Raw genomic sequence first — 10,116 nt, 5'->3', positions numbered from 1 at the left:
ATTTAATTAGGACAGTGACCCCACTATTTAAATATACCACCACATTGGGTTTAATGAACAACTCTGTGACCTTTCCAAGTTACTTAACCTCTCTGAGCTTCTGTTTTCTTGGCTCTGACATTGAGATATGAATGCCTATTTTGGAGGATTGTTCAGTGAAGAAACCAACAGAGTAAAGAGTTTAACAAAATGCCTGCCACAGGTTCATTTCCTCTTCCCAACATACCTTATCACTGTACTGTTAATCAGTTCAGTTCAGTCGCTCAGTTGGGTCTGATTCTTTGCAACCCCATGGACTGCAGCACACCAGGCTTCCCTGTCCATCACCAACTCCTGGAACTTGTTCAAACTCATGTCCACCAAGTCGGTGATGCCATCCAACCATCTCATCCTCTGTTGTACCCATACTGTTAACAGTAATTAGTTGAGTACACATAATGGGGAAAAAAACTCTAAATCAAGAGTCAGCAAACTTTTTTTAAAAAAGCCTAGGTTGGGTACTTCCCTGGTGGTCCAATGAATAAGATTCTGCACTCCCAATGCAGGGGTCCCGGGTTTGATCCTTGGTTGGGGAATTAAGAGCCCACATACTGCAACTCAGCCCACACACAGCAACTAGAGAAGACCAAGCTGCAACAAAGACTAAGCACAGTCAACATAAATAATTTTAAAACATAATTTAAAACAATTTCTTAAATAAAAAAGGCTAGATTGTAAATACTTATGGTTATTAAGCCACAGATATATATTCTTTTTCTGCTACATATTCTTTTTTTGACAATCCTTAAAAAATATAAAAACATTCTTGGATCACACAGGCCACACTATTGTACTTAGGCAGCATCCGAATATATTCTATTTGTTTTTAAGACATGGTATAAGGCAGCAGCTCTCAAGTACACTGTTACTCCTATTTCCTAGTAAGGCTCATGTTGTTTCTCTTAATCATTCTCATCTCATTTGACTGTTTGCTTGCAGACCCAGGAAGTGGAGAGAGTGTATTTTTCAAATCTCTCTGCAGCTCCAGATTCTGGTGTGAAGAATACCAGTTATCTGCCTTCAGCTCCCTCTCTGACAAACCTGCTGGGCCTGGCCTGAGATCTAAGAGAACCTGTATTTAAATATTTAATTGATTCCAAATGTGCTAAGGAACACTGCAGTGAAGACATGTTCCTAATCACTCTTTAAGAGCTTGGCCTCACAGGAGGAGCTTCACATGTTTCCCAAACCTTCTCTGGACAGCAGGGAGTTAAGTTAGTTACAGGTTAACATGGAGGAATAGAGAATATTCCTAAAGGAAAGTTAGAGGGAGCCCTCAGTGTTATACAAAGAAAGAGTTTTTGCTATGCTAGATTTTTAATCAAAGTACAGTAAAAGCACTCCTAGCCAGCCATCATCTCTAACAGACAGTTTAATGGACTGACCAGTTCTCTGTTCTTTTCATAAAACATGGTGACTGATGCCCACAGCATGGGGATGCACTAGGCTGGCAGGCTCCCTCTAGCATATCACTGGCACTTCTGCCCTCACCTGTTCTGTGATACATTTAGGAAGGGTACGTTTTGTACCATTCATTTACTTGTTTAATAAATGTTTATTGAATACCTAGATTGTGTCAGGCATTATTCTAAGGCTCGGGGACCTAGAAGGCAGTGAAGGAAACCAAACCAAACCTCATGTGTGTGTTAACTATGCCTCTTATTAATCACACTAGAAGTTATTAATCATAATGCAAACTGATGAAATATAAATACAAAGAGAAAATGAAATTTTATGAAAAGAAAGCTGAGTGCTTTGTAAAAGCTAAATGAAGGTGAATCAATAGAAACTTACTGTTGGATAAAGTCTCAAAACAACTGTCAAATACTTAAAAATAAATATTACAAAAATCTAAAAGTTGTCCATATTCAGTCTTTGCAAGTGGCTTTAAACATTCACTCCATTCTAGAGACACAAAAGCTGGAAATCATAGACTACCCTATTTACGTGAATATTAGAAGATGGAATTCCAAGTGAGTTCATACTCAGAAAAACAGTAAAGACAAACCCTTAGCTTTATATCAGAAGTTGGGAAATGAATGAACATGTTAAATGCTTTTACTTCAAATAATAATGTTGCAGTGCATATTATTCATTTTTACAATTTCCTTCTTTAATCAACTTTTCTTGTGACCCACCAAGTTCAAATAAGAAGGCTTCTGTTGTATAAAATAGAGCTATCAATGACATATAAGAAAAATTTCAGTTTGGAGGAACTGGTTATGAATGTATCTGTATCACATTTTCCCAAATCCTTCTAGTCTAAATTTGGGAATATCTTTTATTTTTTAATGTCTCAATATGTTTATTTGATATATTTGGTCCTAAATGGTTTTTGTAGCCTCAGTCCTGGGTGTTCACTGGTGGGACTGATGTTGAAGCTGAAACTCCAATACTTTGGCCACCTGATGCGAAGAGCTGATTCATTTGAAAAGACCCTGATGCTGGGAAAGATTGAGGGCAGGAGGAGAAGGGGACAACAGAGGATGAGATGGTTGGATGGCATCACTGACTCAATGGACGTGGGTTTGGGTGGACTCCGGGAGTTGGTGATGGACAGGGAGGCCTGGCGCGCTGCAGTTCGTGGGATTGCAAAGAGTCGGACACGACTGAGCGACTGAACTGAACTGAAGACTTACTTTCAGCATCAACTGTTTGCTTCTCTCTCTCATTTAAAGCTCCTACAGATTGCATTAAACCAATAAATTCTTGAACACTTTTAACAGAATTATTTTTCAGTATGTCATTGTATCTTCAGAAGTTGCCACGTCACACATGATGTATCACAGCTTGATCTGTCTTAAGTTGCAGGTCTTAAAATCTGTTTTCAAGCTTCCTTTGTAAATGCTAACTTGAAAAAATACTTCTACTTTTGTTTTTCTTCCCATTCTTGTGTTTTGTATAGCCCATAGATTGAACAGTTATCCAGTCATTAGCAGAAAGACTAAATCCTAATGGCATCTTTTTTGCTACTAAGGGAGCAGTAATGAGTGAGTAAATAGAAGTTTCAGTTGTAAATATATTCAAAACACTTTTATCTGTGCAGCCCTCCACACAGTGTTGGCATTTTAGGTATATCTAGGAGTTGTACACATGCTTTGAGGAAATGCTGAACAGGGATATATGTGAGTATATATACACACACAATCATTATTAGTTCAGTGAAAAAAGCCAAGTGAGTTTCTGCCACCAGCCCATGAAAGCACAGGAAATGGCTTCGTGTAGTAGGTGTTCGAGTCTAAGCATTCTGTTGACAGAAGCAGGTTCTACCCAGGGATTTTGTGTTAATGTAATCAAACACTTCAGAGCTGCAGCCTAGCAAGCTCAAGTCCACCCACCTCAGAGTTTATCTTTAGCTCATCTGGAAGAGTTTATTTTAAACAGGGAACATTGTTTGCTGCTGTTGAAATGAAAGTGAGAGAGTTACAAGCTTTCTTCCACTGCCATCTGGCAGATTTACTGATGGATCGGGTTCTTTAATCCATGTAGCCCCGTGTGTGGGAGCTATTGTCTCCGTGCTGATCACTGCAGCTGGCTTGGCTGAACTTTCAAAAGCTCACACAAAGCTATCAGGAGCCATCCTATAGATAAATGAAGCTGAGGGTGTTGCAAAAGTCACTGTGTATTTTTCATTTTTCTCTGAGCACATGTTTTTTGCTCTATAATTCCCTGTGAACTGGGAAAGAAGATAACTATATTTTGAAAAAAATAATGGAAGCTATAAAAAAAAAAAGGCGACCATACTTAAATTAGAAAATTATGGCAAAGTAGAAAGGAAAGGAGCAGCAGAGTTGGGGATCTGCATCTCATTATATTGAAGGGAAAGATTGAAGACAGAAGGAGAAGAGGGCGACAGAGGATGAGATGGTTGGATGGCATCACTGATTCAACGGACATGAACTTGGGCAAACTCTGGGAGATGGTGAGGGACACAGAAGCCTGGCGTGCTGCAGTCCATGGGGTCACAAAGAGTTGGACATGACTTGGCAACTGAACAACAACAACATCTCATTAAAGTAAATGTTGCAAAAAATCAAATGAGAATATTCTTTCCAATGAGAATTTACCTATTTTTCCACTTTATGTGTGTTATGGGGACATTCGATGATATACACATTACATAGTTAATCATTAGTTGTAGCCTCCATTGGAATGAAACTATATAGGATCTCACATAGGACATCACACTAAGTATAACTTGCAACTAACTCCAGTGGACAATTTCAATCATACCCACAAATGCATACACATGCATCAGGCAATCGCCTGTGAGCAGTAGGTTATGTGCAAGATAGGCTACCTGCAATATAACATATTAAATTTATAGAAACATATGACGAATAGAACCAAAAATATTCTGGATGTGGCCAATTGCAACTCAGTTTTCTCTGCCACCTACCTCTGAAGCATGCTTTTTAGCTTGCATAGATTGGAGAGTTGTAACACAGTAAACAAAAAAACACACATTGTCTATGCGCTGGATGAAAATCTGTTTCCAGCAAGAAGATACCCTTAGAGTGACATTTTGAAGAGAGAATTAAAAAGAAAGACTTCTTCCTGGTGTTTTTGGCTATTTTCTGCTGGCAAGAAAGGCTGTGAATACAGAGTAACTTCTTTTTGTCTAGTTTGGTAGGGGGTTTGGGTTGTTTTTCTAAATTTTATTTTATTGATAGCAAGAGGCAAAATTGGGATAGACCTCATAATTCTGTCCATTCACTTCTTAATGGTTATTGAGATGGAGCTGCAGTCGTGGTGGGCTCCTGATCCCAGATTCTTGATCCCAACTATTAGCTGTGGTGCTGCCAGTTGTGACTCAGTATTTCCATGGGCACCCTCCAGATTCCCACTTGCACGTCAGTTCTGTTGTGTTTCTGGAGTCATTCCTGGGACTATAACCTATCCCACTTTTCCAGCCCTTCCCATTATTCTCTAGGCACCTAGTTTACTGTAATCTATCTCTTCCTCCTTAAAATATTTGGGATAGAAATTTTGTTTTCTATAGAGAAAACAGGCCACTGGAATTACTGACTAGAGAGAAGAAACATAAATTTCTAAATAAAAATCACCTTGCAAACAAGCAAGTGAAAACATGAAGAAATTGAATATTACAGCTTGAAAAAGAGGAGGCTGATGATGAGAGGCAGCCAACATGGCAAATCTTTGGGAATATCAGTATACAATGTTTGGGTCTTAGCTTATCAGCTGCAGATATTTGAATTTGTCCAAATGTCCACTGATAACAAAAAACCACAAAAGGAGAGGGAAATCTCTTTCCTTATGGGAGCATTTTGTACCCAAGTAAAGAAATTCACTTGGGGAATGAAATCAGAATCTTGATTTCTTATTATAGAATCAGAGGAGAGGAAGTTAATTCTGAGGTGGCATGTTTGATGACATTAGCAATGATACCTGCATAAGTACGGGGGTTGATGCTCTGGATGGATCTGGATCTTAAGGTGGACCTTGTAATCCTGCATTCTGTTGTGGCTGACTATGCTGCCTTTCGAGTGATTCTTTTTTTTTTTTTTTTCCTTTTCTTAAATATCTGTTTATCACCTAAATATTGTTAGTCTGGCTCAGGAGACATTTTGCCTCTAGTATACCTCACAGAGATGTAGAAAAGGGGCCAAGTGAATTAGCCATGCTCAAAGACACAGGGGTGTAGGAATATATTATTCATAGTTGGAAAGACTGGCAGTTAAGAAAATATCTGAGAATCATTTCTAATATGAGATTTCTGGTGAGTGAATTAATTTATCACAGCTGTTTTCCATTTAAGAAAAAATGTAATAAATATCAGGCTTCCTTTAGCAGGCAATTTGATTAAGATTGTAGAAAGACTTGTAATGGATAATCCTACATAAGTGTTTGGGGTAGCGTGAACAGATTAAAAAGACATTCATAACTGAAACCTGGGCTACCCTAAGACTAAATATTTCTATTTATCTGCTGCAAATCAAATCAGAGAAGTAAAGATGAGATTTGAAGTCTAGATGTGAGTTTTCAAGAACCATAAAGTAGGGACGTGTTTGAACATTCTTACTTCCTGCTAACATCTGGTACAGAGCTGTAATATATATATTATTCACAAGATATAAGGTTGATTATTTAATTTGTTAATTAATGACCTAAAACTAAGCGGTCTACCACCCTGCTGATGGCCAGGGTAGATGCAGCTGACTTAACTGGCTTGGAAGATGGTGTCTTTGTTTTCCTTAGAGAGTGACTTCAACCTTCACAGGGAAAAGAAGGCCTTTCTGACTTGTGAAAGTAATGCTGGATTTTCCTACATAATCTTATGCAAAACTCATGACAAGCATGAAAACTCTAGTAAGTGCGTCACCTTTTTGACAATTGTAGTCAGTAGTAATTTGAAATTAATAGGAGGGAAGCTAGAATGTCAACAAAGAAGGATCATAGGCTAAAAAGAATTAATCTTGCCACAAATTCCCCTGGAAGCTTCTATAGTTTAAATTATTGACTACCGCTGTCCAGTTTTTTTCTGCAGAGTCCTGTGTATTCTAATAAGCAGCCTGCCTTCAGTTGATTAGATATGATCTTCCAAAGCCAACACAACTAATTTTGCCATAACCAGTACGTATGTACTCTGCCCCATAATTAATTTTCAAATTAAGTGCATCTGTATTAAAAAAGAAAGAAAAAAAAAAAAAAAATGAGCTTCCCTGATGGCTCAGCAGTAAAGAATCTGCCTGTCAAGCAGGAGACATGGGTTTGATTCCTGAGTTGGGACGATCCCCTGGAGAAGGCAATGACAAGCTACTCCAGTATTCTTGCCTGGGAAATCCCAACGACAGAGGAGCCTTGTGGGCTACAGTCCATGGGACTGAAGAGTCAGATATGACTAAACAACAACAATAAAAAAAAATTAAAGAGCTTATTTTCTTTTTAAAATAATGTCACATTTTTGCAAATCCCTAGATTTGCATCATCAATTCATAGGACAAATTAAGAGAAAGTCGTTTTCTAGAATAATAAAAACTGCTATTTATATGAGATATTTTACATATATTATCTCTGATCCTTGTAACAACACTGGAAAGTATTTCTATTCCTAAGCTTAGTGACTTGCCTGAAGCCTGATGGGTACAAAATTTGAACCAAAATTTTTCAGATTTTAGAGACTCCTTCCACTATTCCAGTGGACACTTCTTTTAGTGAACTAAAATAATGTACACATTTAAAGTTAAAATTTTTCTCTAAAATAAAAATGTAGATATTTAATTCTCATATTTATAACCATTATTATTCATAATTTTTCCCTTTAGTGCCTTCGTTTTCTAGAGTAGATAGTTTTTTAAATAAGATTTTTTCTGCCTGTTAGGTCAAGAATGTGTTGAAAAAATTTTCATTGACTACTATATTTAGTTTCCCTGTCAACACCAGTTAATTGAAAAGGTTTCTGCATAATATCCTCGAGTGTAAATTATTTATTGAGATGGTTAAATAACCCAGTGCCCAATCCAGAGTGTTGGTTTTCTGCCAGAGGGAAATATATCATCTTTCATGGGTTTGGAGAAATTGCACAAACAATGAAGATGTCTGACTTAAATCATAATACAATGATCAAAAGAACCATATTACTGTACTTTATAGTAAATGCATCCATTTCTTTTGAAATACAACAGTTCTAACTCTCTAACATCTGTTGAGAATTCAGAGAGATTATGCATATCCTATTAGTAAAAAGCCACTAATCAAAGATTCCCAATACTTAGGATAGTTTTTCCATTATGTAACCCATTAATACAATAATATTATTTCCTGTAAAATTTTCTAAATAAAAATAACAAGTGATGGAGAAAAGATCTTTCGTGTGCTTCTTTTTCCAAATAAAAGCAAATATTGGCTAAGCTAGTTGGACCAATTCTTATTTAAGGACATCTAACAATTCTGATGAAAATAGGAAAAAAATAAATTTTCTTAAAAGCATCAAAATGCTGACAAATTAGTGGAAATTCTTGATCAAAACTGTGCAGACTTAGGACTTCTCTGATGGTCCAGTGGTTGAGACTTCGCCTTCCAATGCAGAAGGTATAGGTTCAATCCCTGCTCAGGGAGTGAAGATCCCACCTGCCTCATGGTCAAAAAATCAAAACACAAATCAGAAGCAATATTGTAAAAAAATTCAATAAAGACTATCAGTGATCCACATCATCAAAACTGAAGGTAAGAATCCTATAAGTTAAGCAAGAAGGCAAAATTACTTTGACACAAAGAGCATTTGTCTCCCTGGAAGAAATAATGAGTGTGAAGGTTTTTTGACTACCTAGGAACCAAGAACCTGAAGGTGGATAGACATGAAAGTCCGAACAAAATCTGGGATTGATGGTCACCCACACACATTCAAAATAATCTGAGATTATGATCTACTACACACTCAAAGTAAGGGTGAGTGAGGGTTTACCCCATATTATACTTCCAACTGTCGGATGGAACACGGGAGTTGTCTTAACACTGAGAAGAAGGAACATATAAAACAAGAGAAAACCTACCCTTCAAGGCTTTCAACGAATGCCTGGCCCCCATGAATGAGTTTAAACTGATTTCACCAGGACAATACAAAAAAAAAAGCTCAAATAATTGGTTTGGTCTAAGGTTGTTATGCATGCATCCTAAGTTAAGGACTAGTAAATACAACACACACACACACACAAAATGCCTTAGATGACCAGCAAGATAAAAGAACTTCAAATCCACTTTAGAGGAAAGTACCTTCCTGAAAGGGCTTAGACAACCTCCATAAATAATTTTTATAAGGGCAATGATTAGCACTAAGCTTGCAAGTGCAGATACCATGAACTAGAGTCAGCAGCTCCGATTCCAAGATATCAGATATGGGAATTATCAGACTTAGATGATAAAAACCACTATACTTACTGCCTATTAAAGAAATAAAGATGGGTTTGAAAATTTCAGCAGGAAACACAAAAATATAGAAGCAATATATTCTAGTGTGATATGGAACTTTGACTTCTAGAGATGAAAGTTACTATGTGAAAAGTGAAAGTGTTAGTCCATCAGTTGTGTCCAACTCTGTGACTCCATGGATTGTAACCCACCAGGTTCCTCTATCCATGGAATTTTTCAGGCAAGAATACTGGAGTGGGTAGTTCATTCCCTTCTCCAGAGGATCTTCCAGACTCATGGATCAAACCCCAGTCTCCTGAACTACAGGCAGATTCTTTACCACCTTAGCCACCAGGGATGATATAACTGAAATTAAAAGCTCAGAGTGTAAATCTGGCCGCAGGTTGAACCTGACAGAATAGGGAAATAATGTCAGTAACTAAACATATTCGGGAAACTCATATGCTTAGAAATCAAGAAATATACTTCTAGGTTAATGATGGATCAAATAAGAAATCAAAATAGAAATTTTAAAATATTGTTAGAAAATGATAATAAAATAATAGCCTTGAGTGAACATGTTAGAAATAGAGAATAATTGGAAATCAACCAGCTACACATTCACATCCAGAAGTTAAAAAGAGTACGGGAAACATTAATTCAAAGAAAGTACAAAAATTAAACAAATAAGGAATTTATAACAGTAAATTTTAATGAAATAGAAAGCAAACATATAATAGAAAGGATCAATGATATCAATTATTTGAGAAGATTTATAAAACTGGCCTGCTTGTAAAGAAGACACAAATAAACAAATAAACAGTATCATTCACTTGGTTTAAGCTCATAACCTCTGTGTTCAGTTATAAAGTAAAAAAGAAAAGGAAAAGAAAGAAACTATTTTAAACAAACAACATACTAAAAATATTATTCCTAAGGTTACACCAAACCAGTAAGGTCCAATTAAGGATTATGTGGTAGTTGATAATTAGCTGAGACCAGCCTTTTCTTATTATACATCTATAAATTTATAATGCTTGTTCAATTTAAATATATCTCACTTTCACATACATCTAAGAAGCATATTATATATGAACACAGGACAACAGGCAGGCAGGCAGGCAGGGGAACAGTCTCAGGCTTCTATGATTTGTCATCCTTCAACGCCCCTAAGCATTTAGGCCTTTCTCTCAGCAGATTGCCACAAAT

The sequence above is a fragment of the Dama dama genome, chromosome 11 (assembly GCF_033118175.1).
Source record: "Dama dama isolate Ldn47 chromosome 11, ASM3311817v1, whole genome shotgun sequence".
NCBI lineage: Eukaryota > Metazoa > Chordata > Mammalia > Artiodactyla > Cervidae > Dama > Dama dama.
Note: the sequence above shows the minus strand (reverse complement) of the source record.